At 46.0% G+C, this 27,956-nt stretch overlaps 1 long non-coding RNA gene across 4 annotated transcripts; it reads left to right on the top strand.

The window, feature by feature from the left end:
- Positions 1-335: 335 nt before the first annotated feature.
- Positions 336-17,954, top strand: LOC113587048 (uncharacterized). 4 transcript variants are annotated; one of them, XR_014123939.1, is made up of 9 exons: positions 336-431; positions 4,665-4,861; positions 5,086-5,214; positions 5,309-6,297; positions 7,605-7,732; positions 10,408-10,496; positions 11,540-11,623; positions 11,881-15,590; positions 15,782-17,954. It is a non-coding gene; the product is annotated as an uncharacterized LOC113587048 (long non-coding RNA). The 4 variants fall into 4 exon arrangements; XR_014123940.1 differs by having other exon boundaries at positions 5,309-5,427; positions 11,540-15,590; XR_014123938.1 differs by having other exon boundaries at positions 11,540-15,590.
- The last annotated feature ends 10,002 nt before the right edge of the window (positions 17,955-27,956 follow it).

Genomic DNA, 27,956 nt, shown 5'->3' with positions numbered 1-27,956 from the left:
ACATTCCCTTAAAATAGACGCAGGACAGTGACAGAAGACGCAAACCTTCTCTCTGATCAATCCCTGTCAGGTTATTTGTCTCCTACAAACCCTAGTTTGCCCAGTGTTATTATCACACACTCAGCTTTAGTACATGGGGGGGCAGTGTTTTGGGCCGTATTCCACATCCTTTCACACTTATTTCTTTGGGCTATAAATGGGCTGCACAATGACCCCCTGGTGTGTTTGCTCTCCGAGCTTTGACTTGGCAGCAGACCGGCTACTAGTGGCAGATAAACACACTTGTGAAACATCTCAGTAACGAAAATGAAAGAATGCATGTGCATCCAGACAAACTCACTCTAGGCGCTGGATTTTAAAGAGTGCCTGCATCTCATGCAAATCTGAAACCACAGACAAAACCGGCAATGCCGCGGAATATCCGCACACAGGTCAGTACTCTTGAGAAAAAAAGAAAACTGTTTTTCATTTTTAGATCTTCATGAGATGAGATGGCAAGATTCATACTGTAAAAGATCTTCTTTTAGCCAGTCAGCCTGTGACAGCTAGTTAATCCCTGGTACCTAATACCAGTGCTGGACAGTGAGCTATTTCTACATAATCCCAGTGTGCTCTTAGAAAATATGAAGTGGGGTATTTAAGAAATAAAAAATATATATATTTAGGAAATATGGGGTGAGGCAATGCTGATATCTCTAAATTGACTATCAATCAGATTAGTAATAGAATATTAATTAGTATATTTACTATATAACTACTACACTCTCCATGTTTAGATGAATATTCCTATGTGGAAAAGTTCTAGGTAAGATATTGTTTATACAATTCACATCAGAAAATCATCATATTAAATTCTTTGCATATAAATGTACATGGAAAATAAAGGGATTCACATACAATTTCTTGTATGTGAAGGAATATTGGTTGTATTGCTATCACATCTCGATACGGTTTGTTGAGGTATATATTTTGATTGTTATTTTGTTTTAAAATCAGAGCTGAATTAAGATGCAGAGAAGACTAAGATATTTGGCTGCTGGACTGACCTTCAGTCAGTGTGCAAGCAGAGGGGTGAGATCCTTATGAACTGTTTCCAGATCAGCTGGTAGTTGAGAGTCTCGCTCTAAGTAACAAGTGGACGCAATGCTAACTGATGGCAGTGCGTCAATATTATGTGACAAGAGAGGGAGAGAAAGGTGAGACACAGACAGAGTGGGAGATGGAGAGGGAGAGGGGGAGAGGGAGGGAGAGAGAAAAATGCAGAAAGGAGAGAAAGGGAGAGAGAGACAGAAGGAGACAGAAAGAGAGCAGGAGAGAGGGGGGAGAGAGGGTTGAAAGACAGAGGGAGAGAGAGAGAGAGAGAGGGAGGGGAGAGAGAGAAGGAGACAGAAAGAGCGGGAGAGAGTGGGGAGAGAGAGGGAGAGAGCGGGAGAGGGAGGGAGAGAGCGGGAGAGGGAGGGAGAGAGAGGGAGAGAGCGGGAGAGGGAGGGAGAGAGCGGGAGAGGGAGGGAGAGAGCGGGAGGGAGAGAGAGGGAGGGGGAGAGAGAAAAATGCAGAAAGGAGAAAGAGGGAGAGAGAGAGAGAGTGGGGGAGAGAGGGAGAGAGAGAGGGGAGAGAGAGAGAGAGAGAGAGAGAGAGAGAGAGAGAGAGAGAGAGAGAGCGCCTCTGCTGTGTCTGTCACTCAGAGCAGTGTTATTGCTCCATCCCTGCTGATGGCCGCTGCAGTGATGTGGAACACATCTCCCAGCGGGAAACGCAGCGTCTGCACCAGTTTACAGCAACACTTCAGCTCTCTCGTTTTACCTCAAACAGTTTGGCTGCAAACACAGATTGTGCCGTTTCGCAATTAAGATTCAAATGTGCGCCGCTGACTCAGACGTTAAAAATCGTGCGTTTTTACCGTCTGCCAGACGTAGCCACGGTTCCCCGTCCGTTTCCATGATTAAGTTGCTGTTGGAGCTTTTCTAGCTAATGGACAGATATTACAGCAGTGAAATATTAATTAAACTTGTTCCGTCCTCTATCATATTAAACCAAAAGCAGCTCACAGGGCAGTCTGAACTGTCCCATAGTTCAGTAAGCTTCAAACCCAAACCGAACCAAACGAGGACTGATGTAGCATGTCATCGGATAACCCGCTGGCCTCCTGATCTCCTCGGAGCAGTGAAGATGGCGTTCCTACCGCTGCTATCTGCCCCACTGTCTCAGGTGGAGGCTGCCAGCTTTAGTATGCCGCTCCTCACGGGAATGAAGCGTGCTGCATGCCAATAGCGCGTTTTAATCAGCGATGTAGGAGCGGAGGAAACTCTTCATTCATTAGTTCAAGGCTTAATTAGATGCTCTGAATTAGTCGCTCTGACGGAGGTGTGGTAGTTAAGAAACAGGGAATAACTGCTTTGGAATTTTCTGTGTTAAAATATGTTCTCTCCCCTCAGCATAGAAGAAAACATATTTTAGAAATGAAATCTATAAAGACAAGCGTTTGAGAGAGGTATTTAAGTATATGCTGCCCCCTGCTGTTAGGAATAGGAAGGCACACACACAATAGTAAATGTTTTGTTTTTGGTTTTTTTGGTGGGGGGGGTCCAGACAGTATCTGTTTAACTTTTCTGTCCTTCCTTCAGTCTCATATGTAATACACAAACAAGCACAAACATTATGTCTTATACAATATACATGAGGGTAAGTGCAATTAAGCCCTTTATTGTTTGCTTATGCTTATGCAGAGATATTAAGCTGTGTGTGTGTGTCTGTGTGTGTGTGTCTGTGTGTGCGTGTGTGTGTGTGTCTGTGTGTGCGTGTGTGTGTGTGTCTGTGTGTGTGTGCGTGTGTGCATGTGTGTGCGTGTGTGTGTGTGTGTATGTGTATCTGTGAGTGTGTGTGTGTGTGTGTGTGTCGGTGTGTGCGTGCGTGTGTGTGTGTGTGCGTGTGTGTGTGTGTATCTGTGTGTGCATGTGAGTGTGTGTCTGTGCGTGTGTGTGTGCATGTGTGTGTGTGCATATGCGTGTGTGTATGTGTGTGCGTGTGTGTGTATGTGTATCTGTGTGTGCGTGTGAGTGTGTGTCTGTGTGTGTGTCTGTGTGTGTGTGCGTGTGTATGTGCGTGTGTGTGTGTGTGTGTGTGTATGTATATCTGTGTGTGCGTGTGAGTGAGTGTGTGTGTGTCTGTGTGTGCGTGTGTTTGTGGGGGGGTGTATGCTGTTTACTGGCTGGTTGCTGGGCCATTCCAACAGGTAATCATAACACTGTTGATTGCCCTGAGTTTAAAAACCATGTATTACAGGACTAGTCTGGATACTAAATATAAACCCAGAACTCTGGATCACATCTACAACATTTCTGAACCATCACTGTTGAATTTAAGGGATTTAATATGTAAAGTGGGCCGCATGTCAGAAGCTGGAATCAGGTTGTGTGCACATTCTGCCGCCCCTTCACACACTATGTCTTCCTCGTCTCACGGGAATGGCATGCGAAGTGTTTAGGAACCAGTAACCTGGGATGAGCAGTGACAGAGCCTCCAGCTTGGAGTGTCCCATCTGCCAGCTGCAGAAAGACGCTTCTGATCGGTATCCAGAAGGAGAGCCAACACATTGGAGTTTGAGGGACCAGGAGAATTCTTCTGACACTCAGCTGCAGCTTCAACACACACTCAGGAATGAGATTAGATCAGCAGGCCCTGGAAATTCCACCCATGTGGGGAATTTCAATCAGTGTTTGTTTAAGTTACTGGAAAATGTGTTATTTCACGTTTGATTTATCCAGCTATACATAAGAAGCCCATCCCTCATTCGAGGTGTGTTTGGAATCAATAACTTTGTAGATAGGAAGGGTTTATCTGACATTTCTGAATTGGCTTCATTTTTTTAGTAGATCACATGATCTTACAGGTTTCCAGTGAGGTTTAATCAATAATAATCAATAATCTACTTTCTGTTTTGCTTCCTCCTGTGTTGAGCTCTTTTTCTCCACAATGTATCTGGATCGCTTAACAGCTTAACAGACAACAAGCATTACGTTACATGTAAGTGTGAAAAAATACGGAACCAGCTTGAGTTCCAGCTTGAGTTTGCAGTGAATGTCAGCAAAGTCTAGAACAGAAGAACAGGTTTATTTAATCTGCATGAGCTCCACATACAAACGTCAAATTCTGGAAGAGTTTCAAACCATCTGTACTAGTTTGGTTAGAGATGTTTTTTGGATGTCTGCGATGTCCACGGTGCAGACAGCTGCATCGGTAGAGACTCCTGTCATGTGGATGCAGTAGCAGCAAGTGCACCAGTTCTATCGTGTCTACACTACAGAGCACTGCAATGCCACCGTGTCCTGTCGAACATCTCTATACGCTCCAATTGGCTCTGTCGGGGAGTGGTGTGTCCCCCTCTGCTATACTCGCTTTTAAAAAACACCTGAGCAGGAAAGTGAAAATAAAACAGCTGATTAAAATTATGAACCGTGACAACGTGACCAGCGACTTTTCTTCTGTAAGAATCGTGGTGCCTTCAAATGCAAAACAGAGTTGAGTGTTATTGGTGTGATAAGAACCTTTAAACCCATCCTGAAAGCAGAGTCTTTGGTCACAAGTAACCGATTTAAATCTCCATGAATGGTTTGTTTTGCCTGATTAGCTAAACATGAAGTGTTCTGTCTGTTCTCCCCTAACAGAACTGCATGTGGCACATGTCCTCACAGGAAACCAACCCAGGCTGCTGCTACCAGACACACGACGGATGTGGTGACCGCTCTCGTTCTCCTGACAGAGGAAGTGAGGCAGATAGGGTACGTGAGGGTCTTGCACCGCAGACGCGTGGAAGTGTGTGGGTGCAGCTCACCTCCATCACCACTCAGCCCTGCAATCCTGGGTGTGTACTGAACCTGCACTTTGTCTCACACACTCACACACACTCTCACACACTCTCAGCCACACTCACACACGCTCACACACACACACTCCCTACACACTCTGCATCGGGTGTGCCACACTGTGCTTTAAAACTGGCATGGCTGTACAAGCTCAGAGAGCATTTTCGTTTCAAACAGCAGCCACGTCTGTAGAGGAAACACCTTGTTTTTCTCTCCTCTAAAGGTATTCCAAAAGAAATCAAAGCCTTGAAACTCAACCCCAATCTCAGTGTATTCCTCTGTTCTGGCTGCGCTGGGCTCACCCTGCAGCGGAGGTGAAGATCTCACAAACACAATGACTCCCAAAGCACAGGTAACAGGCCAAGGTCGATATAGATCCTCTCACCGCTGGAGTAAATGGATGCTGTTAGGCTCCATTCAGCTTTATTTTATGGACATTTCCACAGGCTGCTCCGCCGGGCCGGTCCGGTCCGGTCCAGTCCGGTCCAGTCCAGAGGGAAGCGCTGGAAGGGGTGACACATTGCGGGCTTTTAACAGGCAGCTGCAAGTGGCTCAGTTTTAGAAGGTCAGTAGCAGCCAGGAGGATGGGGGAGGTGATAAACTCGGACCGTCTGGCTGGTGAAGTGAAAAATAATAACGCGTCGTGCTCGCTCAGATCTCGTCTTGCTTCCGTATGTGAGCTCTGAATAGACGTATTTGTGAGCGACAAAGACTGTGACCCCGGAACCTCCTGCCATGTTCACTCACGGAGGACGTGAAAACGAAAGACTTTCATTTTTAACTGCTTGATTTGCACCAACGTAATAACCAATCAGAAAAGAGCTTGATATGAACCCGCATGGACACCAGCACCACTGGCGAGATGGAGAGGGTCACGTCCACTCCTGCCGTCAACACCGGCTTTGGATTTTCCATCAGATCCTGAAGTGCATCCGAAAATATAAGCGGCAAACACGCAAGGCGGAAAAAAGAAGAAAAAAACGAGTTCCTTAATTTGAAGCATTCTTCTGCATTAAGATGTAAATGACTTTATGTCCATCATTATTAATAACCCCGAGAGCAGGACTGAGAGAGACAGACAGTGGCTCGCGGCCAGCACTCCGGTTCGGCATTCTGACGGAACACCTGACACGTATGCCGCGTCCTTCACAGCCGGACACAGAGGTGTGAGGCGCAGTGAGACGGCACAGCCACTGGAGGCCACACTAAGCTGTGCTTGGTATTCTAAGCAGATGCGTCTGACTGACTGAAGCGCAATTAGTTAGCTTTAAAACCAAAACACTGAAAGGGTTCCTTGGATTCATCTTTTCGAGTGACATTTTCTTCTTTTTCCGTGATTAATACTCTGCCTTTCATATGTCGGACCGCTCCACTGACTTGCCTGTACTGCAAAACAGTCTTCTGCTTTTACCCAGAGAGCATCGTGTAGGAAAATGTAAGATCCTTAATGTTTATACTGAAGTGATTTTTTGATGTGTTCTTCATGTGAACTTTTGTTGTTTTCTGTGTTAAGATCCTGAGCTCAGGTGAGTAACAGGTTATACATGGATGAACAGGATGGATATACTCAGATATGGCTTTACCTTGAAGACTACTGCCACACCAGAGAGATTTTAGAGCTTGTCGCAATGGAGAGTTCCAACGGAACCATTGTGATGTAATAATGGGATTTAGCCAATTGTTACAATGGACAATTCTAGAACAACACATTCCAAACAAAGAAATAAAAAACCAATCATCCCCCAAATAGCTCGTCAGAGAATAAAATGTTGGAGGCACTGAACATGACAGGCCACTAACGTTATAAACCACTGCACTGGATGAGGGTTAGGCAGCCTGCGTGGAGCTACCCTGGGATCGTCATGGAGTGTGGGGGCTGGCCTCCTGTGTTTGTGTAATACACGCGATTTAAAAAACAACGAGCATAAGAAAGGAAGTGAGTACAGCAGAAACGCAGGCTGCAGACCTGCCTGGGCACTGGAGGAAGTTTCCCTTCAATAGTAATGAACTAACTGAGTCCTTGTCACTTTCACTGAGAGAGAGATAGAAAGAGGGAAACATGGTGGGAGCAAAAAGGGAAGAAGCAAAGAGTGTAAAAACTGCTGATGGGTGTATCTGTGTGTGTCTCAAAGAGAGGAGCACTGTACTCTGGTGCCTTCAAGGCTAATGCTAATGCTAACCCAGGGGTCAGCGCTCTTGGCTGATATCACATGACTCACGTGGCTGATATCGGGTTGGTGACCCCGCATGACACACAAGCAGGATCAGCACACCACCAACACAGTTCAGTAGTATTACTTGTACTGATCTGAATAAACACACAAAAACTACTGACTCCTAAAGACCTCCGAGCAGAGCCTGGACTGCCAAGGCTGTTTCCTGTACATCCACTGTACCCCAGTGTACCCCATCCGGAGCCACAAACAAAACTCCACGTTATTTGACCAAAGCATGGTAGTTATGCAATGGTGAAGTTCCATTTCCAGCCTGCAGGTGGCAGTGGAGGTCTTCGTGTTGTGCCTCTGTAACACTTTGTTGTCTTTTTTTATAGCGTTATACAATGCAGGAAATAAAGGGGGGTTCTTTAACAGCAGCATTAAATGAGGCTCAGACGCTAGAGGAGACGAAGCGCTTTCTGTCTTTATTTAACACCCTGTAATTAGCGCTAATCTTCCCGTAACGTTGTGACTGGACTGAGCTGGTGTCATTGTGGCTAACACCAGGGTCCATTTCTTCGCCCAGGCTTCCTGGCCGCCGTGAGCACGACTGTGACCTTTTGACAGCGAGAGCCACGTCTTCCACACTCATTCTTCATTCTGCCCTCCTTCCTTAAGCCTCACTAACAGATGAAGGCGTTAAACCTGGCAGGGGTGAGTAGTTATGATACACTCACTGAAAGTTCTCAGACAGCACAGTGGCTGATAGAGCAGAGCAGCAGGGGGTGTGGGGTGGGGGAGGGGGAGAGAGAGAGAGAGAGAGAGAGAGAGAGAGGGAGAGAGAGGGAGGGAGGGAGGGGTGGGAGAAAAACTGTACACATGCTGGAGAAACCAATATGGCTACAGCTCTCCAGGGAAGCACACGAGAGAAAGACAGTGAGTGGACAGAGGAGGAGGAACACACACACACACACACACATACACACACACACTCACATACACACACTCACATACACACACACACACACTCACACACACACACACACCACAACCACCCCTCACCAGAGGAGGCGGGACTTTAAAACGCACATACAAACCACACCCACTTCTCACAAGAGGAGGCAGGACTTTAAAATACACCCACCCCTCACCAGAGACTCCTGAAACACACTTGTAACATGGAAGTCAGGACACACTGGACCGTCACAAGCTGTAGACGAGCCTGGTTGACTGTTATGGAATTTATTTTAGTTTTTCTCAATAGAGACAGTGCAGCTTTAACAAGTTCAGGGCCCTAATAAACAATAATAAATATAATATAATAATAATAAACAATAAATTAAGCATGCACTCTACATATCCGTCTGTTATCGGCGTACTGATCTCACACTGCCATTCTTTATAGTGTAAAACCATTTATTGTCAGTATCTGTGTGATTTGTGAGCTAATGAAAGAGGGATAACTGAGTGAATCAAAAGCCTCAGGATAGTCCTTTCTTCAGGTGGGCCTGTTTCTCATTGGCTACTTCCATATCCATGGTGATGAACAGCACCTGTCACTCAGGATGGGTTGTGAAATGTAGTTACACACATACTTACATTCTTCGCAAGAGTCTCCGTGCATAAACCTGAGCAAAGCTCTCTTCACACCAAACGAGTTTGCCTGATGGGTCCCAAAGCCACTTCAAATGCCACCATCACATAGGCAGAGAGAATCCGCCATTGATACGAAGGGTGACTTTATTACTACACTGTAAATATTTATCTGCTGTGATAACTTAGAAGCTGCTTGCCTTAAAATTCTGAGTTCAGTGAAATTCAAATAAAGCTAACCCGGTGTAAAACATGTATTATATTACCTGAACAACACAGGTGAATCACTGGTGTATGTGAAAAGTTATGAGAAATAAATATTTTAAAAGCCTAAATAAATATTTTTAAAATATAAATCTTTTTTTTTATTCAAAGGAGTATTTTCTTTTGAATAAATCAGTCATGACCTCAGAGAGCCCTGATGCATACAGACGCCACATGCTAAACGGGTCAGACAGCAGAGGTTAGAGGTCAATTACGCTGCATGACCTCGTGTTAATCTAAGTGCATTCTTGTGTTCTGAAGCACCTGTTTGAAGTCACTCCACTGCAACAAGTGTAAGAGAGATGGCATATGCATGGATTTGACCAACAGAAAATTACATATAAAACATATATTATATATAAGAAAGCAATAAATATAAGAGCCATATATTCAGGAGAGATGGAACTGTGTGTCATGTGCTCCAGTCTGGGTGTCTACACACTTCACAGAGTCATTTTTTAAGAAATGTGAGGAGACTAGCCAGGCTTCTAACGCTTCTAAGATGTTTACTTAGTGATTTGGTTATGAATTTGATTATAAACAATCATTTCCCATAGTTTTTTTTACAATATCATTGTACAGACCACCTGATCTTCCAAAAAATAAGTTCTTGCAGGAAGCAGACAGATAACTTGGCGCTCAGCTGTCACAAACGTCGAGGTGTCTATACTAGTACATTTTTTAACTTGAGTATGTATGTCCAGATCAACTCAAGGAAGGGAAGTCAGAAAAAACTTTGATTTCCAAATGAGGTGACGGTAAAGCAGAATAAACACTGGATCACACGGGACCCGTTGTGTGGGCGGGATCTGACTACCCTGTTCTGTGGGCGGGGAGTGACTACCCTGTTGTTGGGGATGGGGTCTGACCAGCTGAATTTGCACTGGGCAGCCATTTACCATGTGACTCGCGGTGTGAATATCCAGTCCTTAGACTCGCTGCAGTAGTCAGCCAGCAGCAAAGGATCTAAACGAACAGGGTTCTATAGGAAGGTTTGATTCCACAGAGGTGATGCTGTGTATCCTGTTCAAAACAACCACCGTATTAATTACACTGCAGGGGTGTGTGTGTGTGTGTGTGTGTGTGTGTGTGTTGCCAGCATGCTCTCGTGGTGCTTTTGCATTCCGCCAAAGGTTAATGAGCTTAACCACAGCTCAGATTGAGCTAATTAAATGTGAGCATGTTTGCGTGTGAATGAGTATATGTGTGTGTGTGTGTGTGTGTGTGAGACACAGAGAGAGAGAGAGAGAGAGAGAGAGAGAGAGAGAAAGAGAGAGAGAGTAGGAGAAAAGAGGGTTATCTTGAATACTCAAAATCACACACCCAACCAGTTCCAATAATCAGAATACAATAATTATGATTATATCCATAATTTTGAATGTCAATAAATGGTCACATAATTGCCAAAAATTCAAACAATATTTAAATACATCGTTTACATCACCACACAACAGTATGGGCCTTAAGTGTCGTGAGAAGATTAAAGAATTTGCTTATTGCTTGAGTTTCCTCTCCCCTCTGCTCGCGCTCAGGCGGAAGAACCACGCGGAGGTCTGAATCTCTTCAGCGGGAAGACTGCGGCGCGGGCCTCGCGGGGGCCTCGCGGGCCATATCACGACAGGTGTGTTCTATCACACTAACAGCGCGTGTAAATATTTATGCTCCTTCCTTTCGCCTTTTGATGCTCGCACCGCTCTCGGCTCATTAGCGTGACACCGAGGCGTTGTCATTAGCGCAACGTCGCGGAACAAGCAATGAGATTAATAACGTGCTCACTGAACTACGGTTTTGCCATGACGTGGCTGCGTCAGTATAAGGACTAATTATGTTGTGGTAAAGCAGAAAACGTCGACGAGGCCAAACTACACACGTGCCCAATCCAAGTTCGACGTTCATTCACATAAGCGGAGTGAGCACCCGCTGTGCGCGAGCCTATTCCTGTCGACGACACGCGCCTGTCAGCGTGAGGAGATTCACCGAGCAGGGATGAACGCTTTTCTCGCGCCTCACCTGTCGCCGCTCGGGATCATCCCGCCAGGCACCTGCGTGTCGCGCTTACGCCCGTCAGCAAACAGCCGCTGGCGGCCTCGGCAGCTTTGATTTGCCACAGCAATTTGGGTCCTTTCCTGGCAGGTGCGTGCGCTGCCACCGCCCTCCACGCGTTAATCAACCCGCCAGGAGAACCGATGGGTTCATCTTTTGGGTTTATTCTTTTGGGTTTATCTTTTGGGGTTATTCTTTCCTTCTTAGGCAGAAGCCCAGGCGTCTCGCCCTCTACCCAGCTGGGTGATTATATGTGTATAGAAGAAAGGCCCCTCTGGCAAAACCTTTTCCCTGTACAACAAAACACTCTTGACTTTTATTTTTCTGGAAGGCACTGTTGCCAAATCTAATGGACTAATGGATCTTTTTTCTTTCTTTAAAAAAAAAAACCCAAAAAAAAAACATGGCCATACATATACATACAATTAAAATTCCTCTGAGCACAGAAAACGAATTAGAAATGAAGTTGATAATGGTTTTTGTTTCAAATGGCACCATGGGGTTTCAAACAAGGCCATGACACAGCCTTGGGCAAGAGCTAATAATTCTCATTTCTGTTTCCTGTGCCTTAATTCTGGATAATTAAGATTTTTGAAGAGTTTCTCATTTTTGTCTCCGCAGAGCTACATGGCTGCAGTCCTGTGTGTGATCAAAGGACATCTCTCGTCATTACTGTATATCGGCAAATATATCAGCTGACAGCATGTACACGCTTCCTCTTAGTGCAGAACTAAGTGCAGAAGTTGTGAAAAACTTTTCGATTCATTGATTAACTTTTAATCAGTGTTTAATGTGTTTAATCTAAACCTGGTTTAATCTTAGTCCTTAACCTGAGAACAACTAAATCACTATGGCCTACCAGAAATACAACATTTGTTATAATTCACAATCTCTCTCTCTCTCTCTCTCTCTCTCTCTCTCTCTCTCGCTCTCGCTCTCTCTCTCGCTCTCTCTCTCTGCAGACTCCCAGCATATGCATTTACAATCAGTGCGACCTGCAGTGTGGGCGCCTCTCTGACTTCATCCCTCCGGCATGCTTCCATAGCGAGGGGAAGTGATGAGAGGACTCAGCTGGGAGAAATCAATAACACTTCACATGTCAGAAGTTTAAAAATATCCCAGCGGCCAAGCAAGGGGGTTGTGGCGGTGGGCTCGGCCGCTCTCCGGACCGGCACTGCAGCTGAGGCCAGGGGATGTTTCAGGGGACGCTGCAGGGACCCAGGGCTGAGCTTTCAGCACAAACACAAACATCATCATTTATTTGGAACCGCAGCAGGGGACAGAGAGAGAGAGCCAGTGGAAAACCAGAACCCAGACAGGGGATTTTACTCTTGGTAGGAGTGGCTCTGGGTGTGTTTACATGACATAAGGGGAGGAGGTTAAAGGGGGAGGCTTTCACCAGACCTTCATGGTTCCCCTCGATTACACACACAGACTCCCTCTCTCAGATTCCCTCCATTTCACTGGGATAGGATCCAGACAGAGTGCTTTCCTTTGCATTATAGCAAACTAGAAAAAGCAAAGATTTAAAGCGCTAGCAGGAACATGCGTGTGTACGCGCGTGTGTGCGCACAAACACATACGCACACACACACACGCACACTGACACACACACACACACTCACACACACAATCCCAATGAAGAGGCAGCACTAAACATGTTTGAATTATAAGCCCTATTATAATGTAGCACCATTTCTGTTGTGTTATCCATGGGGGAGCAGAGACCGATGCTGTTCAGGTCATGGCTGTGTGTGAATATGGACCATATGGGCGTTATAAATAAGATATAAGGGGATTGTGGGGCTGTGGAGGGCTGTGTGGAGTGTGTGCGTAGCCACAGCTGGTCGTGAGGAGAATATGTGGGAGCTTCCCTCCTGGATGAGGAACTGCAGAGAGTGTGCAGGTCTGCCCTTGCTCCAAGGGAGGTAGCGCCAACCCTCACCTCCCCTACACCAACCCTCACCTCCACTACAACAACACACACCTCCTTTATACCAACACACACCTCCCCTCATCTCACCTCACCTCTCCTATACAACCCTCACCTCCACTCACCTCTTACACCAACATACACCTCACCTCACCTACACCAACCCTCACCTCTCACACCAACCCTCACCTCCCCTACACCAATTCACACCTGTCCTACAGCAACACACACCTCCCCTCACCTCCTACACCAAGCCTCACCTCCCTGACAACAACACACACCTCTCCTACACCAACCCACACCTCCTCTATACCAACACGCACCTCCAACACCAAATCATACCTGTCCTACAGCAACACACACCTCCCCTCACCTCCTACAACAACCCTCAGCTCCCCTCACCTTCCCTACACCATCCTTCACCTCCCCTACAACACACACCCCTCCTACACCAACACACACTCATACCAACCCTCACCTCCCACACCAACCCACTCCTCCCCTACACCAATCCACACCAACCCTCACCTCCCCTACTCCAACCCTCACCTCCCCTACACCAACCCTCAGCTCTCCTACACCAACAAATACCTCCTCTATCCCAACCCAGGGGGATGGGAGGAGAGGAGGATGGGAGGAGGAGGAGGAAGAGAGGGGAGGATGGATGGAACAATGTAATTGGAACAATGGCTGGATGTGCAGTTATCCTGAATGTTTGTGGCACAGTAAGACAGGGAGATTCAAGGTATGTTTAGCAAAATCCTTGATTGACATTATAGACATCACCTTTTGTACCCGCCCACACGTGAGCCATAAATCATGAATAATGCAAACATGCACGTGAGCCCTGTCTTAGCTGCCCTGCGTGTGCGTGGGGTCTAGCAGGTCGTGCATCAAGCGTGTTCCCCCTGCCGTGACCACACGTCCTGTAGCTCTGAGACGAGGCGTGAGCTGCTCAGTGCACACGGATGCGCTGTCTCTGTTTGTTCTTTATTTGCATTTCTTGAAAATAAATCCACTACCCCCACCCCACCCCCACTTCACTCCCATCCCCAGTTAAAACTGAACATTTCCCCAGAAATGAGAAATTAGTGTCTTACTGTCCGTTTCCCCAGAAACAGTGTCTTTCCCCACCAAACGTCTTATCATTGTCTTATCTTATCATTATTATTATCTATTTTTATCATTATTCTTATCTACTGCCCTCCAGGTCACTTCATCAATGAGCTCGACATCCTCCTGATTCATTTCCCAATTGAAGGAAATCCACTCATTCTCCTTGGAGACTTCAACCTTCCATCAGACAAGCTGCATTCCTCCTGCATCCTTCTGCTGTTGACAGCATTTGACCTCACCCTCAACCGCTCTTCTCCGACTCACAAAGCGGGCAATGTTCTGGACCTGATCTTCACCCACACCACCACAACATCGGACATCAGTCACCCCCCTCCACCTCTCGGACCATCACTGTCTCTCCTTCTCTCTCTCCCTTCCTTCTCTTTCCATCCAGTCCTCTCCACTCCGCTGCCACAGGAGAACGAAGGACTGCAGAGAGGCGGTGGAGGAAATCTCACGTAGATTCAGACCTCAGCTCATACCAGTCTCTCCTTTCCAAGTTCTCACTGGAAGTAACATCTGCAAAGTCATCCTACTACATCCTAAATTCGAATCATCATCATCTGATCCACGCAACCTCTTCACTATTTTTTCTTCTCTCCTTAATCCTCTCCCTCCCCCTCCTTCCTCATCTCTTACTCCGGAGGATTTTATCACCTTCTTTGAGGAGAAGGTTGCAGCAATCCACCAGTCCTTTTCCTCTGTTCCCACCGCTCCAACCAACGTGCATTCCCCAACATCCAACTCTCTCACTTCTTTCCTCTCTCCACAGATGAAATTCTTCAACTCCTGACTTCCAGCAATCCGACTACATGTCCGCTGGATCCAATTCCTTCCGCTCTGTTCCAGACAATCGCAAGAGATCTGCTTCCTTTCATGTCTGTCATGATCAACAACTCTTTATCTTCTGGATACATGTGAACTGCATTGAAAACCGCCAGGGTGGTACCAATCCTCAAGAAGGCCACACTTGACAGCTCCAGCGTTACCAACTACAGACCAGTATCACTTCTCTCTTTCCTCTCAAAAGCCCTTGAATGAGCAGTTTATAATCAATTGTCTCTTTTTCACACCCAGAACCAGCTGCATGATCCCAATCAGTTTGGCTACAAACCGGCACATTCTACAGAAATGGCCCTCATAGCAGTGATGGAAAATCTTCATGTTGCTAAAGCTGCCAAACAGTCATCTGTTTTGATTCTTCTAGACCTTTCAGCAGCCTCTGACACAGTGAACCACAACATTCTTCTTTCTGTTCTCTCCAGGCTTGGTGTGACTGGTTCTGCTTAGAGATGGTTTCAGTCCTATCTGGAGGGACGGTCCTATCAGGTGACATGAAGAGGATCCACATCCAAACCGTGTAGACTCTCCACTGGTGTTCCACAGGGCTCAGTATTGGGCCCCCTTCTCTTCTCTTTGTATACTCGTTCTCTTGGTGATATAATATCTTCTCATGGTTTCTCCTACCACTGCTATGCCGATGACAATTATTTCTTTCTTTTCCACCCACTGACACGCAGGTCTCCAGACATATCTCAGCATGCTTGACTGACATCGCGTCATGGATGACAGCCCACCACTTGAAGCTCAACCCCAGTAAAACTGAGCTTCTGTTCATCCCAGGTACTCCCAACCCTTACCATGACCTCACTGTTTCCTTTGAGAACTCCCTGGTATCACCATCCGAAGCTGCCCGTAGCCTGGGCGTAACTTTGGACAACCAGTTGTCAGTCTCAACTCATGTTTCTAATCTAACCCGGTCTTGTAGAGTTCTCCTTTGTAACATACGAAGGATTTGGCCCTTTCCCTCGCAGGAAGCTACCCAGGTGCTTGTGCAGTCTCTTGTGATCTCAAAGCTAGACTACTGCAACTCACTACTTGCTGGTCTTCCTCTAAGAGCCATCAGACCTCTACAACTTGTCCAGAATGCAGCAGCATGACTGGTCTTCAATCTTACGAAGTTCACACGTTACTCCACTGCTGCGTGCCCTTCATTGGCTCCCTGTAGCTGCACGCATCAGATTTAAAACCTTGATGCTTGCCTACAAATCCAAAAATGGACCAGCCCCTTCATACATGAGGTCAAAGGTCAAAGCCCTATCCATGCCTTGGGTACTTCGAACCTCAAGTACGGCTCGGCTTGAAATACCTTGCTTCAGGTCTCATGGACGACAAACATCGAGACTATTTTCTGTCCTGGCTCCAAGATGGTGGAATGAACTCCCACTGCTGTCTGGACAGCAGAGTCCCTTGCAGTCTTCAAATGCAGACTGAAGACACATCTATGTGCGGAATATTTAAAGGACAACTGACACTGCTCCCATATTGACTGATTAAATGAATACCTATTGTAGGGTATTATTTATGCTTTTTAACAAACTCTAGCACTTATTGTTTATAGCACTTATCATTGTTTAAGATAGACCTTATGTTTTTTGTACTTATCAGCATTCATCCCTGTATTCCACAGTATTCTACAGTATGTTAGACTCTGACCTACTGTACTGTACTAGGATATTCTATGAGTAAATGACAAAGAACGTTTGTAAGTTGCTCTGGATAAAAGCGTCTGCTAAATGCCGTAAATGTAATGTAAATTAAAGACGTATAATGTGTGCTGCCCCGTGGACTGGTGTAGTACAGCGATATTACCTTCAGCAGTATGAATTCTTAATGACCTGTGGGTTGGGAGTTTCTCAGAGCATGAGACAAATTGAAGAGACGGGAAACTGTGACATCCTGCTTGAACTGACTGGATAGACTCGGCACACCAGCAGGGCCTTTACAGAGAGAGAATACCACAGGAAAGAGAAAAGGGAACAGCTCCTCTGTCCGGGACGCTGATCCATCTGTAAGACTTGGTCCTTAGAGCTACAGGCACACTCATGAACCATCAGGACAAGCGTGCTTTTCCTGAATCAGCTGTACCTCATAACACTGTTCAACCAATCATGCGAAACCATGTAGAATTCAAAGTTCAGGTTATTTAAAGCATCAGCTGACAACACCCAAGAACCAGCAGACCCACAGTAGCGTTTTTCATGACTGCAAATTATCGCACTATTATCAAACGTTAACCTTGCCAGCAGGTTTTATGTAACAGCCTGTTTTCAACACCAGCACAGTAATCAGGCAGCTTCTTGATGTGCTGGCCTGGGAGTATTTTACATCTGCACGAGGTTTTAACGGTGAGGGGGTGTGGGGTGAAACTAACCTCACTGGAACAGTGTTCCAGCAGTGTTTACATATACGCCCTGAATGATGTGAATACGGAATATCAGAGGAATACTGAATCAGCTCAAATCTGGTTACCGTAGTGATAGAAACACCATCAGCAACTTCATTTAAATGCAGCTAACGCATTAACATATTTAAATTAGAAAACAAAGTGACTAAAAAGTTGTTGATCATAAACAAAGAGAAGAAAGAGTGATTATTTTCTCTTTTAAATGATTGTAATTCTCTTTCTGTCTTTATCCTCCTCGTCACGGGACGCTCCCCCCCACGAGTCACGTGGTACGGCCTGCCGCGTATAGGGGGGTTCACCCTCGTTTGTAGCCACACACAAACCTGCACTGGGTTTAACACTGAGTGTTCGTCTATTTAAACCTCCGTCGGTGCGTGCCTCGTTGGTCATTGTTGATGTTGATGTCGTTTGCTTATGTCACGTTTGTGTTTATATAGTCTCCGTCGTTAGTGCTTAACTGTTTTTGTTCATGTTCAATGTCGTCACCGTGTGAGTGCCACCATTGTCGTTCGTGTTTAATGTCAATAAATGTTTCACCACGTCAAGGGAGTCTTTGCGTCCTGCTCCGTGCGCTCCAGCATTCGGGCCAACGTTGCACTCCTCTTGTGTTAGTTTGACTAGATTTGCCACTTATCTCTATCTATCTGCATAACCAGCCCAATACTTATCAATATATGAATATATGTTTGAGTTCAAAACAACAAACACATGTTGCAACAACTCACTCATACATATGAGAACCTCATACCTTCAAATCCTGTCTTTCCTTTCCTCTCACCTTCCAGAGCTCTCTCTCTCTCTCTCTCTTTCTCTCTCTCTCCCCCTCTCTTCTGTCCTCCGTTCCCCTCTCTTCTGTCCTCCGTTCCCCTCTCTTCTGTCCTCCGTTCCCCTCTCTTCTGTCCTCCGTTCCCCTCTCTTCTGTCCTCCGTTCCCCTCTCTTCTGTCCTCCGTTCCCCTCTCTTCTGTCCTCTCTCCCCCTCTCTTCTGTCCTCCGTTCCCCTCTCTTCTGTCCTCTCTCCCCCTCTCTTCTGTCCTCCGTTCCCCTCTCTTCTGTCCTCCGTTCCCCTCTCTTCTGTCCTCCGTTCCCCTCTCTTCTGTCCTCCGTTCCCCTCTCTTCTGTCCTCCGTTCCCCTCTCTTCTGTCCTCTCTCCCCCTCTCTTCTGTCCTCCGTTCCCCTCTCTTCTGTCCTCCGTTCCCCTCTCTTCTGTCCTCCGTTCCCCTCTCTTCTGTCCTCCGTTCCCCTCTCTTCTGTCCTCTCTCCCCCTCTCTTCTGTCCTCCGTTCCCCTCTCTTCTGTCCTCCGTTCCCCTCTCTTCTGTCCTCCGTTCCCCTCTCTTCTGTCCTCCGTTCCCCTCTCTTCTGTCCTCCGTTCCCCTCTCTTCTGTCCTCCGTTCCCCTCTCTTCTGTCCTCCGTTCCCCTCTCTTCTGTCCTCCGTTCCCCTCTCTTCTGTCCTCCGTTCCCCTCTCGTTCCTTACCCTCTGCCTCTACCCTTTTCTCCCAGCCTCAGCTCACACCCCCCCTGCTGCTGTACTCTGGGTAATCACAGCCCTGGCCATCCAAACATTCTGAATTATTTAAGCGTCTCCAGTGCATACATCAGCGTGAGGGACAGATTAGACACTGGCGCTGATGTCCTCACTGTCCTGTTCTGATCAAGGCTTTCTGGGTATTTTCTGCCCTGCTCAGATAAGACTGGCCCAGATCATCGCTCTTGCTGCTGTGGTAACGGTGAAGCCCTCCAAAAGGCCGACAGCCTCGTGGCTGGGTGTGCTTTCTTCTCAAGCAACCTGGCACGCGGTGATGCACCGGTGCACAACACGGATTCAGAGCTGAATCCTCAGGAAGGCAGCGGAGAAAATGTTGCCATGATTTGTTGGTCAATTAGACAAGGTTTAGATAAGGGATGGTGGTGAGATGAGTGTATGTGTGAAAGAGGGAGAGAGAGAGAGAGAGAGAGAGAGAGAGAGAGAGAGAGAGAGAGAGAGAGAGACAGAGACAGAGAGTGTGTTTGAGAGTGAGACAGAGTGTGTGCGTGTGAGAGAGAATTACAAAACAAAAACAGCAACAAAATAGTGTGTGAGAATGTGTGTGTGTATGTGTGTGTGTGTGTACAGAAGAGACATTTCTGCTGCTCTCCCCGACAGAACAACGGCTAAAGAAGCAGCTGGCCCTGCTGGAACAGTTCTGGCAGAACTGGGCTCTGATAGTCCATGTGTAATCTTCCAGAAAAAAAATCAGGTCTCAGGAAAACAGGCACCTTTTCCCTGCAGGAAACACGGCCCTACAGTGTCCATTCCCTTACGATGACCTCAGCCTGAAGATCAGCACCTCTGGAACCTGTGATTCCGGAATGGATGCAAGACCACGCACGAAGATCTTTCTGTGCAATCAAAAAAAAAAAAACTACAAAATAAACATCCCAATTAAAACATGGTGTAAAAATGTGCTATATGGAAGTGAGGTGTGGGGTCCAGTCAGTAAACATGACCACACTACATGGCACACACATCCCACAGAGTCAATGCATGTAGAATTCTGCAGAAATATACTCCAAGATCAAAGACAAACACCATCTAAAATATGCAGGGCAGAATTGGGTCGATTTCCATTGACTTTACCCATTCATCTGAACTCCAGCATTCAAAATACATTACAGTATGAAGCATTTAAAACAGTCCCCTCAATCCCCTGTCTGCTGAGACTGTCTAACCTACTGACCCCTGACACACAGCAGATTCAGTCCAGCACAGAATCTGTTTTAGTCTTTTATTGTTTTTTATTCATTTAGTATCATTATTGTTTCTCTTCATCTTTTTATGTTATTGATATTATTTTAATCTCTTATGTACATGTTAATATTTCAGTACACATCAATACAATTCTAATTTTACTAATCAAATTGTATGTTCTATACTCTTTTGTACTAGAATGTGCTTATACATCCTTTAACTTTACACTAAAGCTTTGGTAATACAAATGTTAATATTTGTCATGCTAACAAAGCACATGTGAATTGAACAGAACTGAGAGAGACACTAGGAGAGACAGACAGGGAAAGAGAGAGACACAGAGAGAGAGAGAGGACAGAGAAAGAAAGAGGAAGACACTGCGAAAGACAGACAGAGAAAGAGACAGAGAGAGAGAGAGGCCACTTTTCCTCTATCCATTCCATCACCCCAGGGAGGGAGTGTTATCAATATGCCCCTGTCCACCCTGCGGTGCAAATAAATGAAAACAACCTTGTTCAGAGAGATGACTGAGTAAAGTGTGTTGTTCTTCCTCAGTTAATCTGTAGAACAAACAGAGACAGCGTGTCCGTGTGCACCGAGCAGCTCACGCCTCGTCTCAGAGCTACAGGATGTATGGTTACAGCAGAGGGAACACGCTTGATGCATGACCTGCTACGACCCCACGCACACGCAGGGCAGCTAAGACAGGGCTCACGCTTGTATCCTGGTGACTTTTACAACTTTTTGAGGCTACTTTTTTACGTTCCACGTTGCTAATCACAGCATGTTTCAGCATGTAGAGCTAAGGGGTGGTCTCTGTCTCTCTCTCTCTCTCTCTGTGTGTGTGTGTGTGTGTGTGTGTGTGTGTGTATCTTAAAACAAATCACGGGATCATGCCACAGTAGGTGTCAGTGCACATGCAGCGATGCAGGCCTCTGGGTATTCATTCAGAGAATATCTACACGCTAGTGAAGAAAGAGTTGTTATGGTAGTTTTGTTTGGTAGTGTTTTCTGGTCCACGGTAGAGAAGAATTTGTCCTAAACTGATTTGTGTAGCACGAGACATTCTGGGTTAAACCGAAGACGGGAGCACTCTGGCAATGAGAGCAGAGCAGATTCCTGGGTGTTCATGTGGGATTTAACTGAGCCTGTTCAGTGTGGTCACTCACATACCAAATTGCAGTGTCTGGGGAAAAGGACTCAGACTAGTAGAAAGAGAATCCAAGATGCCAAAGACTTTTCTACAGTAGTTCAGAGGTCTTACAGCACTTGTTGTTTGTAGAAGATCTCAAAACCACCCCAAGGGTGTATGTGTGGCTATAGATATAAATATATAGATATGTAAATGTGTATGTCATTCATTCATATAATTATCCATTCAGCCAATCAGGTGGCAACAGTGCATTGCATCAGAAAAAAATTTGATCTGAACAGCTTTGTCCATGTTATGGTTCTTGGTTCCAGATGGGCTGGTTTGAGTGTTTTGGTTCTTAGTGCCTGACGGGCTGATTTCAGTATTTTACACAAGCAGTTATTTGAGTTCACATAGAACGGTGCAAAAAACCAGGAGATCACTAAAACTGGAGAACTGAAGATGGGAGAAACCGTGTCAGGACAAACAGTCAGAAGAAACTCAATAACTGCTGCAACATGGAGACGGTAGGTCAGGATCTGGACTACAAACATGGAGATGGTAGGGTAATGGTGTGGGAGTGTTCTGGTACTGGTAGGGTAATGGTGTGGGAGTGTTCTGGTACTGGTTTGTTAATGGTGTAGTGTGTGTTCTGGTACTGGTAGGGTAATGGTGTGGGAGTGTTCTGGTACTGGTAGGGTAATGGTGTGGGAGTGTTCTGATACTGGTAGGGTAATGGTGTGGGAGTGTTCTGGTACTGATAGGGTAATGGTGTGGGAGTGTTCTGGTACTGGTAGGGTAATGGTGTAGTGTGTGTTCTGGTACTGGTAGGGTAATGGTGTGGGAGTGTTCTGGTACTGGTAGGGTAATGGTGTGGGAGTGTTCTGATACTGGTAGGGTAATGGTGTGGGAGTGTTCTGGTACTGGTAGGGTAATGGTGTGGGAGTGTTCTGGTACTGGTTTGGTAATGGTGTGGGAGTGTTCTGGTACTGGTTTGGTAATGGCGTAGTGTGTGTTCTGGTACTGGTAGCATAATGGTGTGGGAGTGTTCTGGTACTGGTTTGTTAATGGCGTAGTGTGTGTTCTGGTACTGGTAGGGTAATGGTGTGGGAGTGTTGTGGTACTGGTTTGTTAATGGCGTAGAGTGTGTTCTGGTACTGGTAGGGTAATGGTGTGGGAGTGTTGTGGTACTGGTTTGTTAATGGCGTAGTGTGTGTTCTGGTACTGGTAGGGTAATGGTGTGGGAGTGTTCTGGTACAGGTTTGTTAATGGTGTAGTGTGTGTTCTGGTACTGGTAGGGTAATGGTGTGGGAGTGTTCTGGTACTGGTAGGGTAATGGTGTGGGAGTGTTCTGATACTGGTAGGGTAATGGTGTGGGAGTGTTCTGGTACTGGTAGGGTAATGGTGTGGGAGTGTTCTGGTACTGGTTTGTTAATGGTGTAGTGTGTGTTCTGGTACTGGTAGGGTAATGGTGTGGGAGTGTTCTGGTACTGGTAGGGTAATGGTGTGGGAGTGTTCTGGTACTGGTTTGGTAATGGTGTGGGAGTGTTCTGGTACTGGTAGCATAATGGTGTGGGAGTGTTCTGGTACTGGTTTGTTAATGGCGTAGTGTGTGTTCTGGTACTGGTAGGGTAATGGTGTGGGAGTGTTGTGGTACTGGTTTGTTAATGGCGTAGTGTGTGTTCTGGTACTGGTAGGGTAATGGTGTGGGAGTGTTGTGGTACTGGTTTTTTAATGGCATAGTGTGTGTTCTGGTACTGGTTTGTTAATGGCGTAGTGTGTGTTCTGGTACTGGTAGGGTAATGGTGTGGGAGTGTTGTGGTACTGGTTTGTTAATGGCGTAGTGTGTGTTCTGGTACTGGTAGGATAATGGTGTGGGAGTGTTGTGGTACTGGTTTGTTAATGGCGTAGTGTGTGTTCTGGTACTGAATGGTGTGGGAGTGTTCTGGTACTGGTTTGTTAATGGCGTGGTGTGTGTTCTGGTACTGGTAGGGTAATGGTGTGGGAGTGTTGTGGTACTGGTTTTTTAATGGTGTAGTGTGTGTTCTGGTACTGGTAGGGTAATGGTGTGGGAGTGTTCTGGTACTGGTTTGTTAATGGCCTAGTGTGTGTTCTGGTACTGGTAGGGTAATGGTGTGGGAGTGTTCTGGTACTGGTTTGTTAATGGCCTAGTGTGTGTTCTGGTACTGGTAGGGTAATGGTGTGGGAGTGTTCTGGTACTGGTTTGTTAATGGCGTAGTGTGTTCTACTAACACATTCTGGGTCCACTAATACCAGTCTGAAGGCCACAGACTATCTGAGTATTGTTGCTAACCATGTGCATGCCCTTCTTGTGCTAGTTTACCATCTTACAATGTCACTACCAGCATGACAATGCACCACGTCACAAAGCACAAGACATCTCACCCATTACCATGGTGATGAGTCTGGCATGTTTCACTGGCCCATGCACCAGGTCTGAAACCCTTACAGCACCGCTGGAACGTGCAATAACGCACAGAATGAATTTACAGAGTGAATGTTCAGAAATGACACGACTAATATCAACACGGATCGAACTCAAAGGAAAGTATGCCACAAAGAAGGGAAGTTGTAGGGAAACCAGACGAATGTCTTTCCCACTATGGGTCTGATTCCCAGGCCGATCCTCCCGAAGCAGCCAGTGTGTGTGCAAACTGTGTACAGCCAAAGCCGAAAGACCAAACAGACAAGAACAGAAGCAAATAAACACCTTCTGCCCTGATAAACAGCTTTCCTGGGTGGCCTACGACATTCGCACGGTACCCTATACACGCTTTCCCCAGTGTGTTTTTTTATATGTAAAGTGTTAAATGTGTTAGATTCAGCAGATGAGTGGGACCTTGCTTTGCTCTGCCCCATCTGGGTCGCCAGTCCTGCTCCACCACCACCACCCACGCCCCCACCCTGTGCCCCTGGATGTGTAAAAGGCTCTTTTTAAGGCCGGAGTCACGAGGTGGTGACAGCTGGTGGGGAATTTCATTTCTCCGGGTTACGCTGAGTTATATATAACCCTCCATTCCTCACTGACAACCTGCAGAAACCTTGGTGTTCCAGAGACCCCCGCGACACAGCTCCCAACAGGCGAATCTAGGTTTGTATCATTCACAAGTACAAATGTATCTCTCTTCTTTTTCTTCCTCAGCCGTTGTGTTGGGCCTACCAGCTCCTAAAGCAACGCAAGCTCTGATAAATGAGCAATAAATGGGGTGATTATGTCAGGTCAGCAGAGGTAACGCGACAGGAAAGAGCGATGGGTCCATTTCAGGGATTATAAGGAGGGCACAGGCCTGTGTGGGGGCAACCCAGTGCCTGGGGATTTCTGTAGAGGGGTTACCCGATGCCAGAAGCAGAGGCTTCTAGCTGATCTTACCACGCTTCATGCAGGCAGAGTCAGTTAGACAGAGACCCACGACTGCTTAGGCAACAGGCTGCATATGTGGGTTACGGAAAGAAAGACAAGCAATGTCAAGAAAGATAAACTATTCACTGAAAGGACAGGTAGATAACTTCCATTGGTTAAAAATATTTAAGATCAGTCCACGCAGGGCACATTTTCCACACACTAAGATGGTATGAACTGAGTGTTGCATAATGATAAATTTGTAATTAGGGATTGTACTATAACTGTCAATCCATCTCCAGAAATTAGCAGCCTGGATTGTGTTTAGAATGAAACACAACTGAAACATACTTCTCTGTAATTCTTCTGTCCCTCAGTTCTGAGAGCAAGTAAGGATCACATCACCATCACCACTGTGCTTGCAGATCGGCCCAGTAATGTCCTTTAGAAGAGTCTTCCCTGTGACCCACATGCAGTAGTGTGTCTAGTTCCCCTACCCAGTTTTCCGTAGTGCCATGTGTTCTGCCAGGGCCGAATATTGCGAGACGTCCCTGGAATACTGTCATTATAGATCCATATACACCCCCTAGTTCTAGTGCATCTTCACGTAGAGCTAAGGCTACAAGATATGTTTCCTTGAACAAAAAGCCTATTTTTAGCTTGCTGAGAATAACCTGTGCTAATTCAACTCCTCTCTCCTCACACACTCTTTCTCTTTTATATTACAGAAGGAACGTTATCTGATATTATCTGATGTATCTAATGTTATTCAAGCCCATCAGCATACACGTGGCATGAGTGTTAAAATCACTGTCAAACTCCACAAACTTAAGAAGCAATTGACTACATTGGCTAATTTTTTTTAAATGTCCATGAAACGCCAACATCGTACTAGTTGTGAACCAACACTGATTTCCTTATAGTTCTACATCATTAAGTCATAATCAGAACATGAGCGGGCTTTGCTTTCTTAATCCTAATGCGGTGTGTGCGAAGAAACGCACCAAACAGACAAAAGTAAGTTGAGCACATCAGACGGCACGTGTATTACATTTTCTGACAGCCGTGCTCGATGTAGCATATTGATATCTCCGCGTGTCTCCGCGAACAGACGTGCTGTTCGCGCTGGCTGCCCTTTCATCCTTGGAGCGCGCGCGCTCACCGTTCTGACTCGCGCTCGGGGCGAAGAAGTGTCGACGTTTTTTGCCGGTTTTGATGGAATGAGGAATCAGACATTCGCTTTGTGTGGTGGGCTATTCTCTACTGCATACGCTTAACACGATAAAGTCCACAGGCTTCCGATCTAGATTTCCAAGCGGGAGAATGTGAAATCTTTGAGTTGAAAATGAGTAATCTAGCGATGCTATTTTGTTCGGCGGGTGAGGTTCGGGGGTGAAGGCACGTGCGTGAAAATGATGTGGGCTAAGATATCCATTTCTTCCGAGAGCTCCGGTCAGAGACGTTTGTAAATTGGCTTTTTCAGTCGAACTTTACCTCTGATTAATGTATCGCCACTGGCCCACTTCAATGGCGCTTAAAGTCTCTTGACCTGGAGGCTGATGCCTCCAGCACCGCAGTCAGACGTTCATCTGCAGTAGTCTCACCACCCTGACGGATCGGCCGTGCTAGCAGCTGCTTTCCTGTTCACTGGACACAAGCTCGTGAGTGTATCCGAGGAGTACAGCTCAGGAAAGAAAGCAGGAGTTTTATCTCGGCGTGTTCAAAGAAACGTGTTTCTTCTCATCTGAGCCTACGCTAAATCTCGCAGATACGTCATACTGGCAGGATTGACGTCATTTCTTTTATTCTACATACATGTAAACTCAATTATGTGCAGGGGTACATTTACATAATCAAATTCTATTCAAGGGTTTCTGTCAGAGGAGTTATTTCAAAGCACTTCATCCAAAATTATAATTGTTCATTGATTATACCCTGAGATCACAGACATAGATTATATCTGTCACACATGAGTATCTTAAGCACATATGTAACAACTTTTCATGCCTAAGAGTGCCTAAATTAAGAACTCCTTAATTAAAAAGACGTGAATTAAGAACTCCTGAATTAAAAACACCTGAATTAAGAACACCTGAACTGATTCTGAACGTGTTCAAGGACATAAGAACAAATATACTCAAGCTGCCCATGTTAGAAATCTGACACGCCCCACAGTTTCCTAATTGGATTCCTCTCACTGGGGACCCCGTATATATAGGAGAGGCAGTCCTTTAAATTACCCAGAAATCCTTTTTCTCTAGCCACTGCTGTGGGATTAGAGTATGGGAACTGGGCTTGGCTAATCTCGTTTAGTCTTTCCTTTCATGTATTATGACAAATTAAAAAGGTCTGGAAGTCATATTTCTCAGAGAGGCAGCTTAGTTTAGCTTAGCTTGTTATTAGCTAACAGACTCACAAATTGATTAGTATTGATTTCCTGCCATGGGCTGGTAGTTGGGCATTCGACTGTGGCAAGATTGTGGAGGACCCTAGATAAAGGTCAAACTGTGTTCTGGTCAGAATAATGGATTGCAGACACACAGAGGAGGGTGAGGGGTCAGCGGAGGGGAATTCTTTACGGAGGTGAGATACGGCCCGAGCACATGGGCCCTGGAGTCATGCCGCATGCTGTGGGTTCGAATGTCTGATTCTGTGTGCAGTGAATACTGTTCATAGTGGCAGGATTTCCTGTAGTGATGTCTGTCAGGCTATGTTTCTGTCTAACACCTGTACAGCTGTCGAAAAGAGCAGAAAGACCCGCATAAAACGGTCCGGGAACCATGGTTTATAGCCTGACATGGTTACTGTATCGATCCCAGTTTACTCCGGACGATCCTGAACTGGGAGCTGAGGTCTGTTTCTGTCGAAAGGAGAATTCCCAACCAGGGTTGATTTTGGTTCCATTTCTGGCTATCGTTGTTGTCATGGTGACTGGAAAGCAGGTTCCAGGATGTAGATTTTGGCGCCTGGTGGCAGACTGGGACGTCTGAGGCCAGAGGGCTCAGACGGAGAAGGAGACAGAAATGATGACAGGTTAAATCACGCCTGAAGATCCATTTTCCTTTCATTACTGGTCTATGGAAGACAAAGCTCCCTGATCTCTTTTTCTCTCTCTCTCTCTCTCTCTCTCGCTCTGTCTCTCTCTCTCCATTTTTATCTTTCTGGATGTGCATTATACTACGTGACAGTATTTGAAAGCAGAACTGACTGAAAGGGTTAAACGTACTCCACACATTTTGGAATCTTTTTAGGGAGGTGAGTCCGACACAGTGGACTAAATAAAGCATTGTTTGGATAACCAGGAATGGGAGATGCTGATCTTATCCTTTACATAACGCTTACGGCTCCAGGTTATCGCTTTGCATCAGCTGGCAATCCCAGAAGTGCTCCTTGTAGTATATTATCAAGTTCATCTTCTTTTGCAGTAACTCTAACTTTTAATATGTGCAAAGACTATAATTGAGTTTTTTTGCTACTGTTCTACTGATGAACCATTATGGTGGTTATATTGTACAGGGAC

Source organism: Electrophorus electricus, chromosome 5 (assembly GCF_041902795.1).
Source record: "Electrophorus electricus isolate QZ-2024a chromosome 5, ASM4190279v1, whole genome shotgun sequence".
Classification (NCBI taxonomy): Eukaryota; Metazoa; Chordata; class Actinopteri; order Gymnotiformes; family Gymnotidae; genus Electrophorus; species Electrophorus electricus.
This window is presented reverse-complemented; position numbering and strand designations above follow the sequence as displayed.